Raw genomic sequence first — 19,578 nt, forward strand, 5'->3', positions numbered from 1 at the left:
CCAGTCAATATAATGAGAAAAATAAGTATAGAAATGTGAAGAGAATAGGTATACTGTGACTGTCCAGAAGTGATATGAACAAACACAGAAAAAAATAATCAAAAGACTAAAACCAATGCAAGTATTCAGCAAAGTTTCCAGACACACGATTGACTGACTAAAATACATCTGGGGTATTTCTTCCAAAAGTGCCAAAGATTAATCTAATCACAGGGAAAACATCAGACAAAGCAAAATTAAGGGGCATTGTTGAAAATAACTGGCCTGTTGCGGTAGGCAAAAGATGTCCAATCCTAATCCCCAGAACCTGTGACTATGTTAGGTCACCTGTCAAAGGGAATTAAGGTTTCTCTAATCAGCTGACTTTGAGATAGGGAGATTATCCTGGATTATCCAGGTGCGCCTAATGTATTCACAAGGATTTTTGTAAGTGGAAGAAGGCAGGAAGCAAGAACCAGATAGATGGCTCTAACAATTTAAGAAAGTCTCAGTCAACATTGTTGGCTCTGAAAATGGAGCAATGAAGCCTTGGGTCAATGAGGTAACTTCTAGAAGCTAGAAAAGGCAAGGAAATGGATTATCCTCTAGAGCCTCCAAACAGAATATAGTCCTGCTAACACATTCATTTTAGTCCATGACCCACTTTGGACGTCCCACCTCCAACTATAGGATAATAAATTTGTGTTGTTCTAAGCCACCAAGTTTGTGATAATTTGTCACAGCATCGGAAGGAAACTAATACATCCATACCTTCAAAAATTTCAATGTCATGAAGAAAAAAAGACTGATGAACTCAGTCTAAAGAGACAACTGGAATCAATGCCTGATCAAAGATTTCCTTTTGCTATAAAGGACTCTATTGGGACAATTGGCAAAATCTGAATAAAGTCTATAAATTAGAAAATAGGATTGTGTCAGTGTTAATTTCCTGGTTTTGATCATTATAATGAGTTATTAAAAGAATGCTCTTGTCCAGGGGATATATACATGGAAATATTTAGGAGTAAAGTGTCATCTTACTCTTGAAAATTCAGAAAATTTATACATCTACATAGAGAAATCCCAAAGTGTAAACAATTGATTCTTGGTATTATTGATACAACTCTGTCCCAGCTTTTCTGAAATTGCAAGTCCAAAATTATATCAAAACTAAAAGTTAGAAGAAAATTTTTTAGTTCCAGTTGTAGGAAACAAAACAAAACAAAACACACCATTCACTTTTGCAGACACCTTGATTTTAGGTATATTTCTAATGCTTAAAGGAACACCCTCTTTTGGTAGAATTCCAAAGTTTGATTACATACATAAACTTTTTATACTAAATATTGACACTGATAATCTAAGACCAGTTAACTTGTCAGGGTCAAATTGTTCATGCAAACGTTTCCAGATATTGGTGTTGAACTTCATTTTTTTCTCTCTCCCTCTTACAAACTTTTTTGTTTCTGTAGAATAAGTAGCAATGTCCCCACTTTCATTTCTGATTTTAATACTTTGAGTTTCTTTTTTTTCTTAGTCCATCCAACAAAAAGTTTGCCAACTTTGTTGATCTTTTCAGAGAACCAACTTTTGGTTTCATTCTTTTTCTCTGTCGTTTTTCTGTTCTCTATTTTGTTTATCTCTGCTCTAATCTTTATTATCTTCTTCCTTGTGCTAGCTATATGGGTTTAGTTTGTTATTCTCTTTCTAGTTCCTTAAGTTGTAAATTTTTAAGGTTGTTGATTGAGACTTTTCTTGTTTTTAAATGTAGGCATTTATAGCTATAAAATTCCCCCTTTGCCCTGCTTTAGCTGCATCCCTTAACTTTTGTTATATTGTGTTTTCATTCATGTGTAAGTATTTTCTAATTTCCCTATGATTTCTTTTGCTCTGTTGGTTCTTTAAGCGTGTGCTGTTTAATTTCCACAAAGTTGTGAATTTCGAAGTTTTACTTCCGTTTTTTTTTTTAACGTTTATTTATTTTTGAGACAGAGAGAGACAGAGCATGAACGGGGGAGGGTCAGAGAGACAGGGAGACACAGAATCTGAAACAGGCTCCAGGCTTTGAGCTGTCAGCACAGAGCCCGACGTGGGGCTTGAACTCACGAACTGTGAGATCGTGACCTGAGCCGAAATCGGACGCTTAACCGACTGAGCCACCCAGGTGCCCCCTGTTATTTTTTTTTTTAAGTAGGCTCAACATGAGGCTGAACTCATGACCCTGAGATGAAGACCTGAGCTGAGATCAAGAATCAATGTTCATCTTATCATGGTCAGAGAAGACACTTTCTATGATATCTATCTTTTAAAATCCATCGAGACTCAATTTGTGGCCCAAAAATATGGTCTGTCCTGGAAAATACACCAAGTGCACTTGTGAAGAATGCGTATACTCTTGTTGGGTAGAGTGTTGTATATATGCCTGTTAGATCCAGTTAGGTTATTATGAAGTCCTCTATTGCTTTATCTTCTGTCTGGTTGTTCTATATTTGACTTTTATACAAAGACATTTGAACTTTTTTTTTAAGTTTATTTATCTATTTTTTAAAGTAATCTCTACACCCAATGTGGGGCTCAAACTGATGACCCTGACATCAAGAGTCACACACTCTTCCAACTGAGCCAGCCAGGCTTCCTCAAAGACATTTGCTTTTATTGTAGGTCTTGCCATCCCACATTCATTCTCGTATCTGATTGCATACATTTTATTCCCATTCTGATCTAATAGTAAGCAGAATCACAAGGTAGTAAAGATGATTTCTAAGAATACAGTCTATTGTGGGTTTTGCCTAATCATGTGTCTTCTGTTTCAAGAATCTTTCACAAGTAATATTTGAGATTCCCAGGCATGTTATATCGTCCATTCAATTTTAATTATGTATGTTGTCAGATTTGTTGCTCACCCCCATTTCCTGTACTAGACAGCTTCTTTAATCTTGAGAATCTCTATTGTAATTCGATTTTCCATTTGATAAAATATTTTTCTTAGGTGGAGTCCATGTGTGGTAGTTTCTCTGAATCTTCATATGTTTTTCTTTTGTGCTGTCAATTGAGTTATGCCCTTGCTGGATTTAGGATTATTGGATCACACAATCTGTTGTGCTCAGTAGTCTGTAGACATTGACCAACTCTCTTTTATCCCTCATTGTTGTCAATGAAATAGCCAACATTAGTCAGATTCTTTTTTCCCCTCTGGAGGTAACCTGTTCTGTTTATAAGATTTTCTCTTTATCTTCGAAGTTTAGAAACTTCCATGGAAGTGACTTTTTGCCTTTTTTAAAAATGGTACCTTGGATTATTTGAGCTCTTTCAATCTGAAGGCTCACCTTTCTTTTGCTCCAGGAAGTTTTCATCTATAATCCCTCTTTTTTTTTTTTTTCTTTTAATTATATACACTCATGTGTGTTTGTCACATGTAGGCCAAAGAACTGGAATTAGCGTGGGCTTTTCAATGGTAAATTTAGCCCACACTTAACTGGACAAAGCTGCATTTTTCTATTCATGCTTTAATTATTACTTCTCCATCTATTTTCCCTTTTTTACCCTCTGTAATTCCTATTATTAGCATGCTCAGCCTCCTAGATCTATCATTTGAGTCAACTACTTTTTTCCACTCAAGATTTCTGTTTCTTTTGTATTTTTATACTGGATTATAAGATTTTTTTTTAAAACAATCAGAATGGTAATTCAGTTCTCAGTTCCAACCATACTTTTTAACCAACCTACCAAGTCTCTAAATTCAGAAATCCTGTCCTACAGTTTTGGAAAGCCTTTTTCAGGTTCAGTTGCATCATCTTAGGAGTTCTGGCTGGTCTTTTGTTACGATTCTCTCTTTCACTGCACCTTAGCCTCGAGAGCACCCACCTGTTGTAACTGTTCAGCTTTGTCCCTCTCCTCTTAGCTACCATCCTCTTAAATAGACTGCAATTTGGGTGTGAGTGGGGGACTCCTATGCAGTGGCAATCCAGCAGAAGGTGAAAATCACACGAGTTTTTGTTCTGGAGGGCCAGTGGCAAATGGGTGGTAAATAATGACCACTCCTTTGCTTTCTGGGCTTTCAGGTGTAAGTTGAAGCTGGTGTTTATCTTTCAGCTAAACTTACAGGTTATCACCCACCCTCCAAGACTGCCAGCAAAATCAGCCCCTCCCATGACAGCACATGGCAAAGGGGCTGATGCGTTCTTCTCTTTGAAGGAGTTGTCAGCATTGGTAGCTGGAGTCAAGAAACCTTGGGCCTCCACACCAGGATTTCAAGAAGGAGATGCCTTTTCCTCAGCCCCCCATCACTATTTCTTTCCCATTTCCATGAAGAACCCCTGTACCTTATTGCCACTCCCCAGAGGACTCAAAACTCTGTGGCCTTAAACACACACCCCACTGTCCACTCTGTGCTCACTTTGGTTGTTGTGAAGCTTCAGAGTGGGAACTCGAACATAGAGAACTTTGGGAACATACATTTGAGTGGTAATCTTCCAAACCCTTCCACTTGTGAAGGTGGGAGAAGGGCAGCAGACATTAAAACATATAAGTCCACAAAAAAATAAAATAAAATAATCTGGTTTTAAGACCCACATTGCATACCATATGTCAAAATCATAAATTCAAATCAAATGAAAATAATAAAATAACCATTCACCAAAAGAATACAGGTAGATAGATAGTTCTCTAACTTCTGGAACGTGATAGACTTTCCAAGCGTAAAAGAATAGAACAAATAAAAAGCTTGATCGATTTCCATTGTTGAAAATGTAACACTGTCAGCAAAAAGTTTAAAAAACTAACTAGATACTATTAACACATACATAATTCCCATAAATCTATAAAAATAATTCTAAATTGCACTTTTTAGATGAGTGTTCCTTAATTCACCAGACAGGTTATACAAATGGCCATTGAAACATGGAAACATGTTCAACTTCACTAGTAAAGAAGTGTAGACTTAAGCAACAATAAGAGTCATTAAACTGGCTCTTTTTTTCTTCAGGATAATAGCAATGTTAGCAAAGATGGAGAGAGAAGGAGGCTCTCCTGCTGTTGGCAGGAGCGGATATTGATACATGTTTGGAAAGCAATTTGGCTTTATGTATAAGGAACCTTCAAAGTACACACACCCTTTGTAACCTATGTTGCTTTCGCTTGCCTAGCAACCTTTGCCCCTTCATCTGTCAGCAACATCTTCATTTCCTTTGAGTAAATATAGACTCAGTGGGCTTTCAATCAAAGCGCCCTGTGCTTCCTTGCCCAAGAAGAGGGCACATAACCCAAGCCAGGCTGATCAGATTCTCTTTGCTGGGATTTTGAATCTTGAGATTACTACTAACCCTACTACTATTAATATCCATTGAATCCCCACTCTGTTCTTGGCACCATTCTGAGCATTTTACATCCTCACAAACAGCTCTATGAGTGAGACACAATTTTTATCCCCATTTTTCAGATGGGAATAATAATACTAACACCAAGATCAAGAATCATTGGAGATATCATAAAGATACCGATTTGTTATCTACTGCTGAAAAACAAATTCCACCAAAACTTTGGCTTAAAATGACAAACACTATCTCGGTTGCTGTGGGTCCTGCATTCTGGAGCTTCTTACTGGTGGCTCTGGCTCACAGTCTCTCCGGGTTGTAGTCAAGATGTCAAGGAAAGCTGCAGTTATCTGAAAGCTTGACTGGAACCAGAGGATGGCTTCCAGTGGTGCCTTCACATGGCTTTTGGCAGAAGAACTCAGTTCCTCACCACCTAGGTCTCTCCATAGGGCTGCCTGACTGTCTTCGTGTCATGCCAGTAGCAGCCTTCCCCCAGATCAAGTGATGGAACAGACAGCAAGAGAAAGCCTAAAAGAGGCCAGAGAGTTGCAAGTGTCAGGAGATGAGGCATGGCAAGAGGGGACAAGTGTCACCATCGAGTAAGTGGTTAGGGCCTAGGAAGGGCACATGAGCAAATCTAGGAAGGCACATACATTGGGCTTATGTGCACATCTTGCATCACTCATGTCTATTCACACCCTCTTATGAGATTTGCAACACATACGACAACAAGAAGCCCTCTTACCTAAGAGAAGAAGTGCAAGCTCAATGCTTCAGGATAATGGCCAGTTGCAATATCCTACAATGACTTAAATAGGCTTAACAACCCAAGATCCAGTCCACACGACTGAAGCTGTGGCTGATCCTGTGACTGATCCTGAGGCTATAATTGATGTTCGTCACCATTCTCCTCCACACTCCATGCTGGATTTCCTTCACTTTCAACTAGCACTTCGGTTGGTCTCAGTTCCTTGCCTAGAGGGGTGACCCAGAGCTTCATCCCCAGTGGGTCTTAGCCCTTAGTTGCTGTGGTTTTTTTAGGCCATGGTTGTTGCAATTGCCCATTCATGGTTATCACTGGGCACTGAAGCACCAAGAGATACCCCCATGAATCTCCTGGCATCCAGATATATTGCTCCCTCCCCTATTGTGTACTAACAGCCCTAAGTCCTAATGTGAATCAGGGCAATTACCACTGCCTATTTGGGATCTCTTTTCTTCACCATTGGTCCACCAGCATGAGGAAACTAAAACCGCTAAGTAGGAGTCACAGCGTCAAAGACAACAAAAAATTTACTGTGTCCTCTAGAGAAAGTGTTTTCCCGCCATAACCAGAAACCAGGATGCCTGGTAGAGCCTCCATCTGCAGAAATGATAAGCACAAATTTCTTAAGCAGGCTGCCAGGATTGACAATGAGAGAGCCAATCCCAATTCTATCCCTTTGTTTGTGGACCTGGATATTCTCCTGATTTAGGGACACAGCCATTGATTCAGCACATATACAACACACACACACACACACACACACACACACAAATACCCGTAAGATACTGCCCCCAAGCTGGGGCTTTAGCGGAGCTTGCACTTAGTTGTTTCACTGTTACATCAGGCAGGCTACTTTGCGATATGAAGATATCTACTTCTTGCATATGAGTGATGCATGAGTGACTCATGTAGCGATCAGTTCATTGTCTAATGTTCTTTGCCATGAAACAGGTCCCTTGACTTGAGACAATATATGAGATATGCCATGACAATGGACAGGCATTCTGTAAGACTTCAGGTAATGGTGCTGTTGAAGGTGATGCGTCAGAGAATGAAAATCTATCAAATTATCAATTCTAGCAAGAAGAAATTGTGGGCTCATCCAAGGTATAAGGCATCCAATGTGTGCCAGCTACTTGCTGGAAGGTGTCTCTGAAGAACGGTACCATATCATGGGCTGTGCATCATTCTTTGATATTAGAAGTTCAAGCATTAAGTCATTCTTAGTGACAGGGAGTGAATGTAGCTGATCCCATGCAGAATTTTCATCCATGCCACCATGGCCATTATCTTTGGACTCACTGAGCAAGTTCTAGGATGGCCAAGGAGAGAGACCAAGGTGGCATGTGTGCTTTTTTTAAGTGTCCTAAGTGACTGCTCTCTTCTAGACATTAATGTAAGTCACAGATCTGCATGCTTTGTGCCCACTCCCATAAGCCCATTAACATAACTCTTCCCCCAAGACTCTCAGTCTTTGTTCCTTCTTGGCCATTGACCAATTGGCAGAGCCGTTCATCATGGAATGGGGAATTAATATGTATAGGTATCTCGGACCATTTCTCCCTTGATAGGGAATCCATGACCAAGTGGACTGACTCATTGGGAACCTTTTCCTTCACTCATGTCTTTCAGGACCATCACTAACAGGGTCTATCCTCAGGAACAGTCCTCTCTAGCAGCAGCAAACCACACTCAACTATCTGTGAACCAAGCTCAGATCTATTCATCCTCCATCAGTTGGTCATAGGGACTACTTGGCGAAGCCATAGAGTGAATTGCATGAGGAAATGACGTGGGAGTCTGACACACTTGTTCTTATAATTTATTCATGACTTTCGAATGACTACTTTTGTCATACAGGCATTGCTGCTGTGTCCACCCAGCCTCATGCCTCAGTGAATCCATAGTGATCCAATAATACCAGCTCATGACAGGCAGTTATGATCACAAAGTCTCTTGGTGTCACATGGTTGGGCATCTAGTCTCTACCAAGGCTCAGAAGCAAACCAGGAGATATTTTTCTTTTCTTTTTTTTTTAAACTTTTATTATTTTTATTTTTTTTTTAATGTTTGTTTATTTTTGAGAGAGAGAGACAGACAGAGTGCAAGCAGCGGAGGGGCAGAGAGAGACAGAGAGAGAGAGAGAGACAGAATCCGAAGCAGGATCCAGGCTTTGAGCTGTCAACACAGAGCCCAACACAGGGCTTGAACCCACGAACCGTGGGATCATGACCTGAGCTAAAGTTGGACACTTAACCCACTGAGCCACCCAAGTGCCCCGGAGATATTTTTTCAAATAAAGAGGATTTCTCTGGCCCTGCTTTAAAACTCAGCAGTCTGGGGGAACCTGGGTGGCTCAGTTGGTTAAGCGTCTGACTCTTGGTTTCAGCTCAGGTCACGATCTCACGGTTTCTTGAGTTCGAGCCCTACATCAGGCTCTGAACTGACAGTGCAGAGCCTGCTTGGGATTCTCTCTCTCTCCCCCTCTCTCTGTGCCTCCCCCACTCATGTTTCCTCTCTCAAAATGAATGAATAAATAAACTTAAAAAAAAAAAAAAAACCTAGAAGTCGGCCCAAGACTGTCTATTGGAGCTTACCAAAGACTCCAATGTCCTCATTCTCCATAGACACTTTGGGCACCATCATATCTGCTAGTCAAATCGCTGGAGTGGCAGGGCAGCTGGCAGATCAACTGCAGAGCCCTTTTTTCTCAAGGTCCTAGTCAAAACTGGAATTTTCAGAGTCACCTGATAAAAGGGTCAAAGCAGTATTTCCAAGTGTGGCAAGTGCTACCACCAAAATACAACCAAGTGTTGTGCCTCTTCCTTCAAAGTTTCTACCCAGTGCTGTCTGCGGCCCAGGTTTGCGCCCAGTGAACTGTCAGGTGAGATGTGTCCTAACTCTCCCTGAACCCCCAAACTCTGAAAGGATGAGTTGGGGTTATTGGGAGCTCCTCCTACCCCACTTCTCTTCTGGGACAGGCAGATTGCTAGTTCTCGTCTGTCCAGACATGTCACATTTAGAACACCAGAGGGCGACCACTCCCCACAGATGGCGGTGCCTTGGCCAACAGCAGTTAAACCAAATGGTGGCCAGTCTTTCTCCTTCTCCTCAGGCCTGCACGCCCCATGTCAGAACAGTGCAGTACAGATCCATGGATCCAGATACAAAGATCCATGGTAACAGGGAGACCTGGGCTTGAATCTCAACTCTACCAGTTACTTCCTATGACCTTGAACAAGTAACCTCATCTCTCCAAGTCCTGGTTCCTCGGCTAAAAAAAAACGGTACAAAAATAGTTCCTGCTTCATAGGGTTGCTGGAATGGTAAGTGAAATAATGTGGTAAACAGCACAACATTGCCCAAATATTAGTTATTCTTAGGCATTTTAATAGTTAACCTAATTTGATTCTCACCAGACTCCTTACAGCCAGAGTAGGTAAACATGATTCCCACTTTTCAGATGAAGAAACGGAGGCTCAATTGGTTTAATGACCTGCAGAAGTACGACGGTAACAGCAGTTTCATTTTCTATGTCTCTCCCTCCACCACTTTACAAGTGGTGGCAGCTGGCCTCAAGAGACTTGTCTGAGATTCTGGGATTCTGAGGCCCAGAGAGGACAAATAGTTTACCCAGTGAACCAATGACTAATCCAGGACCCCATGAGCCATCCCACTGCACTCCCAACCCCCAACATTCCAGCCATGGCCCCCAGACACCCTGAAAAGGCACTGCCTCGTTAATCTGCTCTAGATTGCTTGCTATAGGATCCTGTCCGTGAGTCTGGTCTCCCTCAGTAGACTGTGAACAAAGAAAAAAAATTCTCAAGGAATATATATTACTATGGAAAAGCATATTGCTAGATGAGACAAGGGATCTTCAGAACTGCAGGTACATGATCCTAGTATGTATTTATGTATATCAGCAGAGAAAAAAGTGGAAGGGCATAACACACAATGGGAAAAATGCTTGTCTCTGAGTGGTGGAATTATAGGTGATTTTTACATTTTTCCCTTGCACTTGTGTGTATGTGTGTGTGTGTGTGTGTGTGTGTGTGTTATGCTGTTTCAAGTGTCTATTTTAAAAACTACCACATAAAGAGTCAGAGATCTCAGGCTGTCCTCCACATTAATTTCTTGTTACTTTGCACAAGCTCTGGAACGCTCCTAAGACTCAGTTCCTCCACCTGAAAAGTAAGGAGGTAACTCCTGTCTCCCCTTCACCCTGAGTCTTAGAACCTTCCGGCCTGGAGGCCATCTGTTGTTCCCCCTTCACCTCAGCCAAGCTTCCAGGCAGATGGGACCCCCAACCTCTGTCTCCACTCCCCCAATTCCGCTCACTAATCCCCCACCTCCTCATAGCTTGGGTTTTGCCCCCTGTTCTCCAGCCTGGACTCTACAAAGGTCACTGGTGGCCTCCTCATGGCCAAAAGCCACGGCTCTGCACTTTCTCTCTAGCTCTGTCTCTTCTTCCCAAATCCCTCCCAGTTTTCCCAGCAAGGGACCCTCATGGTTGTGCCTTCCTCCTTGAAACACACTCTTCCCTCGCCCCCTCTGACCGTGGCTGACTGGGGTTTCCTCAGTCTGCTGGCTGTTGCTTCTCTAAGGTTCTGCTTCTCAGAAGGGGCTCCTGGCTCCCAAGGCCCTTCCCTCTATCTCTAGCCTGCCTTGTTGACCTTGCCCACACCATGGGCCTATCGAATGGCTCTCACTCCCATCACCAGCCCAGACCTGGCTCCTGAGCTCTGAGCCTGATAACAAGTCCTGTAGAGGCCCACCCCACACTCAACCCCAGTCCCCGTCTGTTGTCTGCCCATGGGTGCTCAGCCCAGACTGCCATCCCCTCTCCCACCACCACCCAGGTCCTTGTCAGTCACCTCACAAGTACTTCTGGAATCCATCCCTCCTCTCCAAACCCTGACACGGACCCTAGCACATCTTCCATGACTGGTGAAGCCGTTCTCAAAGTCTGCCTCCCACTCACACCCCACAGCCACTCAGTGGGAGAGTTCTGCCCACCTTCCGGCAACACCCCAGACCTTTTGAGCACTCCGCCCCCTTCCCTTATCCACTCAGGGGATATCATCACACACCTTCATACCTCCCATCCACATGGCATCCATGGGCTCCCCACTGGTCTCCTTGCTTTCACTCGCTCCCTCCAGCCTAGACTGAAATATAGATTACATCGTCAGCATCATCAGAACCATGATTGAGCCTTACTACGTGTCAGGCATTGAGGGCTTTACCTATATTATCACTTATTCATGAATTCCTCACAACAACTATATGAGGGAAGTACTATTATTATCTCCATGTCAAAGATGAGAAAAGTGAGGTATAGAGAGTTTAAGCAACCCCTTTTGGTTATATAATTATAGTTGCTAACGTCTTGAAACTAGGATTAGAATACAGATGATTTGACCTGACCACAGAGCATCAGCCCTTAACCATTCTGCTATGCTGCCAATTTGCCTTTTTTTTTTTTTAAGTAGGCTTCATGCCCAGCACAGGCTTGAACTCATGACCCTGAGATCGAGACCTGAGCTGAAATCAAGAATCAGACGCTCAACCAATTGAACCACCCAGGTGCCCCCTCAACCTGTCTTTTTGCCAGAGACACTTCTAGGATGAAGTCCACGCCCTTCTCCCCAGCCTCCGAGGACCCTCCTATAGAGCTCAGACACCTTTCCAGTCCTATCACCCACTGTGCCCAATGGGTACCCGCCTGCCCTCCTGACTGTATACCTCACCTGCCCACTTTTACACTCTAACCCATGCCTTCTTGCTGCCTGGTGCCTGTTGGCTCAAGCCCTCCTCCCAAGCGATCCTAAATGCCTCTTCCTCCATGCAGAGCAGGCTGGACCAGAAAGCAGCCGTGAGGGGGGAAAGGCCAGTGACTGGGAAGCAGGAGGCCTGACAACTTGGTCATTCCCCTTCTGGAAGGTAACAGGGGTCTGGGCCCCTGGCTCTGGCCCTGGGCCCCAGTTTTCCCATCCACAAGATGAAGAGGTAGGACCAGATCATCGTTAGGAGCTCTCCTTGCTCTAGCAGCACAGGCCCTATGTTCTCATGGTCCCCGAAATGGAGGTGAAATTGCTCTCTTTGAATCCCTTTAACATTCACAGAATGGAGAGAATGTCAGAACTGGGAAGGACTTCAAAGGACATATAATCCCACCCCCTCTCATTCCCCCAGGGACGCTGAGGCCCAGGGAGCAGCAGAGGCCTGTCTAGCCATCTGGGAAGTGGGAGTGGTGAGAGGGAGGCCGTGCTCTCCACTTGATGGAGGACCCATCTCAGCAGGTCCTCAGCCCCACAGAGAAAGGGGTGGGAGGAGTCTAGAAGGGCAAATGAGCCTGGCTCCTGGCGGCTTGGCCTGCCGGGCCCTCAGTAGTTTTCCATAACCAGCAGGCCTGCAGCCCAGGGCATGTGCTCCCCTCTCCCCTGGCCCCCCACATTCCTCTGCACACTCAGGCAGCAAAGTGGCATTCAGGGCTCTGTTGGGGCGGGAGGGAGGCAGAGACCCAGACACAGACAAAGAGTCACAGTTATCAGTAGAGCCATAAACTCCAGGCCAGAGAGATAACGCAGATCCCGATGAGGCAAAGGTGCCCAGACACAAATGACACGTGCAGATACACTACGCCCACACTGCCAGGCACGTAGACCCATGTGCAAAGGCACACACAAATAGGACTGTGATCCAGAGATATTCGTCTTATGCATACACACAGTCGCATTCACACCCCGAGGCTCACGTGCACACTCAGCAGACACCAACCCCCATTCAGGCCCCTGTCATCCTCCCCCCTCTCCCTCAGCAGCCCTCCCCGCCCGTAATGCCTGTCTAGGTCAAACGTTGGTCAAGAAAGGGGAGAAAAAACCTGAGCTGCCCCAATCCTGGGAGGCGGGAAGGAACTAGACAAAACCCAGGAGCCAGCCAGGCTCCCCCAGCACTGAGAAGGCGCCACTTTTTCATTCCAAAGAATTCACTGGACAATCCCCACCCTGTTCCCAGAGGCCTGGGTGAGGCTGGTCTGGAGCACCACCCCCGCCATGACCCTTTCTCTAGCCTCTGAGATTCCTGCTTGGTCCCCAGCTGCTAGAGGCAGAGCAGAGGGGCATCCAGGACCCTTCCCCTGGTTTGTTTCCCCGCCAGTGTGCTCTCAGGCCCACCTGCCCCCTCCACCCTCACACCTGTCTCCCTCACTGTATCCCACTCCCCACCCCTGCCCCTCCAGCCCCACATCTGGCCTCCAAGAGATGAACTCCAGACCTTCTCTGGTTCTCAAGAACCCGGCAACACAACTCCTTGACCAGATGTACCCGGTGACTTAAAACCTTGCCAGGGCCTCCCCCTGGATATTCCATGACTACCTGGTGGCAGGTGTGACGGCATGCACCCGCTGCCTCAGGTCAAAGTTGGCAGAGGCGGGCTCCAGTCCCAGCCTGTCTGAGAACGTTGGCCAGGTGGCGTCAGCGCTTTGAGCCTCAGTTCCCTCATTTATGAATGGGACTCATAATGCCACCTAGCCCTCAATTATACATATATATATATAGTTTATCATGGGGCCTAATTCGGAAGGCTGGTCTTAACTAGGAAATGGGCTGTGTGCCACTTGGGTCTAAGTGATTCAACCTGCCTCAGCCTCAAGTTCCCTACCTGGGAAGTGGAGTACCCCTTGCTACGTTGAGGGCTGAAATAACACCGTTGGGAGCAGACGGGTCTCCACGGGGTGCCTCCCGCCCCAGCGCTCCCCTCCTCCACGCCCACCTCGCCCCCAGCCCCCAGCCCCCAGCCCTGCTCCCGGTTCCCACGCCTCCTGGCCCCAGCCGGCGAGGGCTGTCAGCCGGAAGGGATTTGCCGCCCGAGAGCAGGGATCAGCTGCGTCTGCACAGAGGCAGCCTTGTCCCGGTGGGGACCCGAGGCCGCGGCGGGGCCCCGCCATCACGTTGCTCCGCGGCCGCGGTGCCAGCGGCCACCCCGCCCCCGCTCGACTTGGGTCCGCTTCAAGGGCCGGCGCCAGATTTCCTGGCCCCGCGCCCCGAGGGCGGTTTAGGGGTGCCCGACGCGGGAGCTGCAGGGCCTCCAGGGCGCCCAGTTTCCGCCCCAGCTGGAGGGGGCCGCCGCGCACCACCCTCCCCCTCCCTCTCCACCTGCCAAGCCCACCAGCCAAGCCTTCCCGAGAAAGGCGTGGGCTGGCCTCCCGCCCCCCTCTCCAACCCACGCGTCCTGACTCAGGACCACAGATTTCCCTGGAAAAAAGCCTTGCCCCTTGGGAGGTCTCTCATGATGAGCTCAACCAAGGATGGATAGGGGCGAGGGGAGGCCTGTGTGAGTCTGTTCCATTTTGGGACCAGCTCTGGGGGCAAGTTGTAGGGATCCAATGAGGGTGTTCTGGATCCGAGTCTGACTTGGAAGCCAATCCAGGTGTGATCTGGTCCAGGTGTTGGAATCTTTCCTCAGTGTTCAGAGTTTGGATGTTGGGACCCTCTCTGGGTGTTCTCAACTGGATGTCAGGATCTTCCTTGAGGTTCTGGATCAAGCTGTAAGAATATACTCAGGCTGTTCTAGGTTTGCAGTGGAAGCCCATCCAGATGAATCTGGTACAAGCGCAGGGATCTTTTCTCGGTATTTAGAGTCCAGATGTGGTCTTCTCCAGGTCAGATTGCTGGAGCTTTCTCTGGCATGGCGGTTGGAAGCCCAGACAGTGTATGTGATCCAGAGCTGGGGATCTTCTCTGGGTGTCTGGCACTGGGACCTGCCCTGGTGGATCAGGTACAGGTGTCACCAGCTGCTCTGGGTTTGTTTGGGGCCTCTAGACAGAAACCTAAGAGCCAGCCCCAGACCCTCCCATTGGCCTGAAGGCAGACATCACTGCTAAGTCTCAGCCCCAGCTCACTGCGACCCCTATGAGGCCAGTAAGAGAAGGCCCCTGCAGCTCAGCTTGACGTCCCTCTTAGAACCCGGGAATTGGAGGCAGACCCTAGACTCAAGCTGGGAATCAGTCATGACCTCACTCTGTCCAGAGGCACCTCCCTTCCCTTCTCTAACTTCAGTTTCCTCACGGAGAAGGTGGAAGGATTGTATTTGATATTCGCCAAGGGCCCTGTACCATCCTCTCCCTGGTCCTCCCCCGAGCACCACACACACAGGCACGCACACATGCGCGCGTGCACTGTACTTGTTCGTACCTCACACTTCTGTCCACTCTCATCTTCCCGCCTGGAATGTCCCAGTCTCTCCTTATCCCCTCCAGCCTCTCCCAAGCCCTCAAGCCTCTTTCCTTCCAGAAAACCTGCTCCCCTGAGCCAACGCTTTTTCAGGTGCAGGGCATGACCCCTTCCTGCCCTGAGAAGAGACGCCAGGAAGCCACCGACCCCGTCTGACTTCTCCACTGGGCTGGGAACTCTCTGAGGGCAGGGTCTTGTCTACTCCTGGCCCCCGCTCTGACACCTCAAAGTCTCGTGCTCAGTTCAGCCACCATCCCAGGCTAGCAGTTGACCCCTTAAGAAGAAAAAGAATCTCTTTAGTCTCTAATATGCTGGTGGGGTGGGCACTAAGCGGATTTGGGAGCCTGTCTCCTGCCCGCACCAATCCTCCTTTCCAGGCCATTGCACCCATGTGACAGGCAGTCTGGGGCAGTGGGGAGCCCTCCGGACCACGTGAGCCCAGGCGGGTAGCTGGAGACTGACTGCCCAGTTCTACCTCTCCTGGGTGGCTCTGTACCTAGCAGAGAGAAATCAGAAACCCCAGTTTCTGGAGTGATCTAGAGCAATTACCCCGCTCTCTGGGCCAACCTGTACAGTCGAGCATGTGCACATGAATGTCCACATATGCACATGCACACACACGTATACCTCTCAGAAAGGGAACTGAGCCAGATGCTGAACTAGGCACTTTGCAAACAATATTTCTCAGTCCTCAGAATAGTTTCATAGGAATCATGAGCTCTATCTGCAGCTGAGGAAACTGAGGCCCAGAGAGGGGGAGGGGCTCAGCTGAAACTACACACCTGTTCAGCGTGGAATCGGAATTCAAAGCAATGCCCTTGCATGCACGCACGTACACACATTCACACATCCACACACTTGCACAAGTGCACACACAACTTTCCCACACTTGTGCTCAACCCCTAAGCCAGTCACTGACTATGAGAGTTAGAAGGGAGCTTAAGAGATCACTGTGTCTATGCCATTCCATTTTACAGAAAGAGAGAGGGGAAGGGATTGATTTAAGTTTTCAAGACATTGCAGAATCAGGACTGAAATTCACGCGTCCATTGTCACACAGAGTCACCTGTATACGCAGCCACATGCCACACAGCTTACCCACAGACTCTTACACACAAGCCCACGAATGCAAACATACACTTGCACCCATGGATGGTCATTCACACCCCACACGTAATCTTTCTTGTTTTGTATGTCTGCACACATGCCATTGCACATCTACTCATCGCGTGCACGCACACACACACGCCTGTCATATATAGCTGCACACAGTGCACATTCATGGACATTCATTCTCACATGATCCTGACACCGACATATCTACTTACACACACCTACACACTTACACACGCCCACGCTCTCTCACTCTCAGATCACATGTACCCACTATCCTGATGCAAAAGGGATCAGTTGACCCTGATCAGAAACCCTGCACAGCTAAGGCTGGACCCTCGGCGGGAGCCACACACGGAGCCTTTAGGAGGGGCAGCCCTGGAACCAGCATGGCATTGCATGGGTGTGCCCTGGCATCACACTCCACAGCCCCGGGGAAGTGCGCTCTGCCAGCAGGTTCCCACAGGCCCAGGCAACTCGCCTTGGCCAAACCCAGCAGGTAGCCCCAGAAAGTGCCGAGTCATGGGGCCAGGAGTGGCCAGGCCGGGCTGGAGGCAGGACTAGTTCTGGCTTGTGAGCTAGTATTTGTCTTCTGCCTGGAGCCACATAGAGGACTCTCCTCCCTCCAAGGGCCAGACCCTGAGTCCTAAGGCCTCTTCCCACACCCACCAAAGATGAGGATCTGGGTGCCAGGATCTGGGGGCAAAACACCCATAACTGCTAATGGGATTTGCCAAAGTTAGTGAGCCGTCTGACTCAGGCTTCAGAATGACACTCTGAGATGGTCCATTTAAGTCTTTCTCAGTGACTGAAACCCAACGTATGTATCAAATACAAACTAATCTCAAAATCTAGCCCATAAACAGTGACGACTGTCACAGCTCTATAATAACAGATGCTCTGTGCTGGAGACACGTGAACAAATAATTACAACGAAGGGGTTGAGGGCGCCTGGGTGGCTCAGTTGGTTAAACGTCCAACTTCTGCTCAGGTCATGATCTCATGGTTCGTGGGTTTAAGCCCTGCATTGTGCTCTCTGCTGTCAGCAGAGCCTGCTTCATATCCTCTCTCTCCCCTTTCTCTGCCCCTCCCCCTCATGTTCCCTCTCTCTCTCTGTCTCAAAAATAAATAAGCATTTACAACGCAGAGTTCGGGACTGTAACACAGAGACGGATGGACATGGTGACAGAACAGGGCAGAGAGTTTTCAATTTGGACCAGAGATGAGGCCACTCGACCTGGGTCTTGAATGGCAAGTCAGAGTTCACCAAGAAGTTTTCCAGAGGGAAAATTGTGTTTCAGGGAACAGAGAGCGGCTTAAGTGTGGGCTGAGGTGGAGAGCTGGAGGGTAGGCTGGAAATACAAGAAATGAGGCAAACTGGAGTCAGCCATTTATCAAACATTTATTAGGCACCTACTATGTGCTGGATTGTGACACATAAAATACACAAGCCTGTCTCTCCAAGAGCACAAGCTCAAGAGTCCCAAATTCAAGTGCTTTCAGGTGCCAAGCAGGTGGTGTAAATGAGTGAAATGGGTGGGTGTGAGGAATAGGGGCCAGTGGGGCCTGTGTCTAACAGCATAGTCTATGCCGTGGCCAAAGCCTTTATGCTCAAGAATATTTGTCGATCTGTGGCGGCCAAAAACAAAAAACAAAAACAAAAAAACCAAAAACTCCTTTGTAGGCTGGCTTCAGGTGGTAGACTGTGAATTCGCAGCCCTTGGTCCTAAAGTCTAGAACCTAGATCCTAGAGTTTGGAGGAAGCCTTGAATAGAGGGCTAAGGAGTTTGAACGTGGCTGTGTGATGGGCCTAAGACCCAAGGGAGGTTCTTGCCATGGAAGGACATTTGTAACAAAAGCCTCCTAGGAGAAAGCCCTCACACCATGATCATTGCACAGAGTAGAGCTGTATGTATTGCCCAAGACCCTGGAGACAAGGATAGCGTTCTGCTTTGCCTATCACGAAACTGTTTCCTGGTAAGGGCCACTCTGCCCTCACATGAATCTTCATCCTCACCCCCTTTCCTACTCCTGACCCCAAATCCTCCTTTTTCCACCCACATCTTACATTAAAAACTGAGTACATTGGATCCCCCACATTTCTCTCTCCCCACAAAGGACATCCATCTACACACACACACACACACACACACACACACACAGTTCTCTGTAAGGTGAGGGGCTTAGAATAGTTGATCTAGGAATGATTCTTCATGCTCCATCTCATGGAAACGCCAGAAGGGCCTTAGAGATGAAAATGCCTGACTTGGTGTTCTTGTTTTCCTGAAGTTTCATGGATACCTGGGGGCTAGATTGCTGTCCAGACAGGAATGGGGAGCCCCCGGGGTTCAGATGCACCTCTCCCATTATACAGGGAAAGAGGGAACCATGGCCAGGCACCCAACACAGCCTCCCCCCTCCCCAACACATATGCAGACCGCAGATGCTTGGCTGTGGAGCATGGGAGCTGCCCTGGGCACAAGCTGGCACGCCTGCCTACCCTTCACCAACGGCAGCCTCCCTCTTGGACCCTCATTAAATTATTCCACCCCACTGGTATGAGGCTCAGGCTGCCTTTGATGTGTGCCCATCCAGCTTCTGAGGCTGAGACCAGGCTCTTCACACCAATCCAGGCTGATGGGCTCTGACAGCTTCCCTGGGGCCCCGTGGTGGCAGGAACGCCAAGGCCCACATTTACACCCACCGGCCACATGCAGAAGCCCGTGCACAGCCAGAGATTCCCACACTTACCTGCAACAGTCTCTCTCTCTCTCTCTCTCTCTCTCTCTCTCACACACACACACACACACTGTCCTAATGGGACCTGCACTGTGGCACACATGTGTGTACCTGGCACACCCACATGCTCTCAAGCACACCCACGTGCACATACTGGTGCACACACACATTCATACACACCCATATATGACACTTTCCACACACATACCCTCACACGCTCTCGTGATCTTGCACACTCACCTCACGGCACCTGGGTTCTCCTGTGGGGCCTCCTGGGCCTTCCTCCTTGCCACTTGGCTGGCGTGTGAGGTCTTCTGCAATCACATCTGACCTCCTCACCTTCCTCATCTTTTGGAGGTCCTAGCATTGTGATTATGAACCCGGGCACTTGACTTCAGTTCTTGGGTATCCCATTTATAAACTGTGCGAGTGC

At 47.4% G+C, this 19,578-nt stretch overlaps 1 long non-coding RNA gene across 2 annotated transcripts in view; it reads right to left on the reverse strand.

Annotated features, from left to right (window-relative positions):
* Positions 1 to 2,164: 2,164 nt before the first annotated feature.
* LOC109254909 (uncharacterized) overlaps positions 2,165 to 19,578 on the reverse strand; it is an 82,227-nt gene continuing 64,813 nt past the window's right edge. The window contains exons 3-4 of one of the 2 annotated variants that reach the window (XR_002075015.2): positions 11,159 to 11,228; positions 2,165 to 5,819 (exon numbers count right to left, since the gene is read on the reverse strand). This is a non-coding gene — a long non-coding RNA (uncharacterized LOC109254909). Of the gene's footprint in view, positions 5,820 to 11,150; positions 11,229 to 19,578 lie in introns of both variants that reach the window. The other variant, XR_002075016.2, reaches the window with a different exon arrangement.

This window comes from Panthera pardus, unplaced genomic scaffold (genome assembly GCF_024362965.1).
Source record: "Panthera pardus isolate Hobbes unplaced genomic scaffold, ASM2436296v1 HiC_scaffold_11, whole genome shotgun sequence".
NCBI lineage: Eukaryota > Metazoa > Chordata > Mammalia > Carnivora > Felidae > Panthera > Panthera pardus.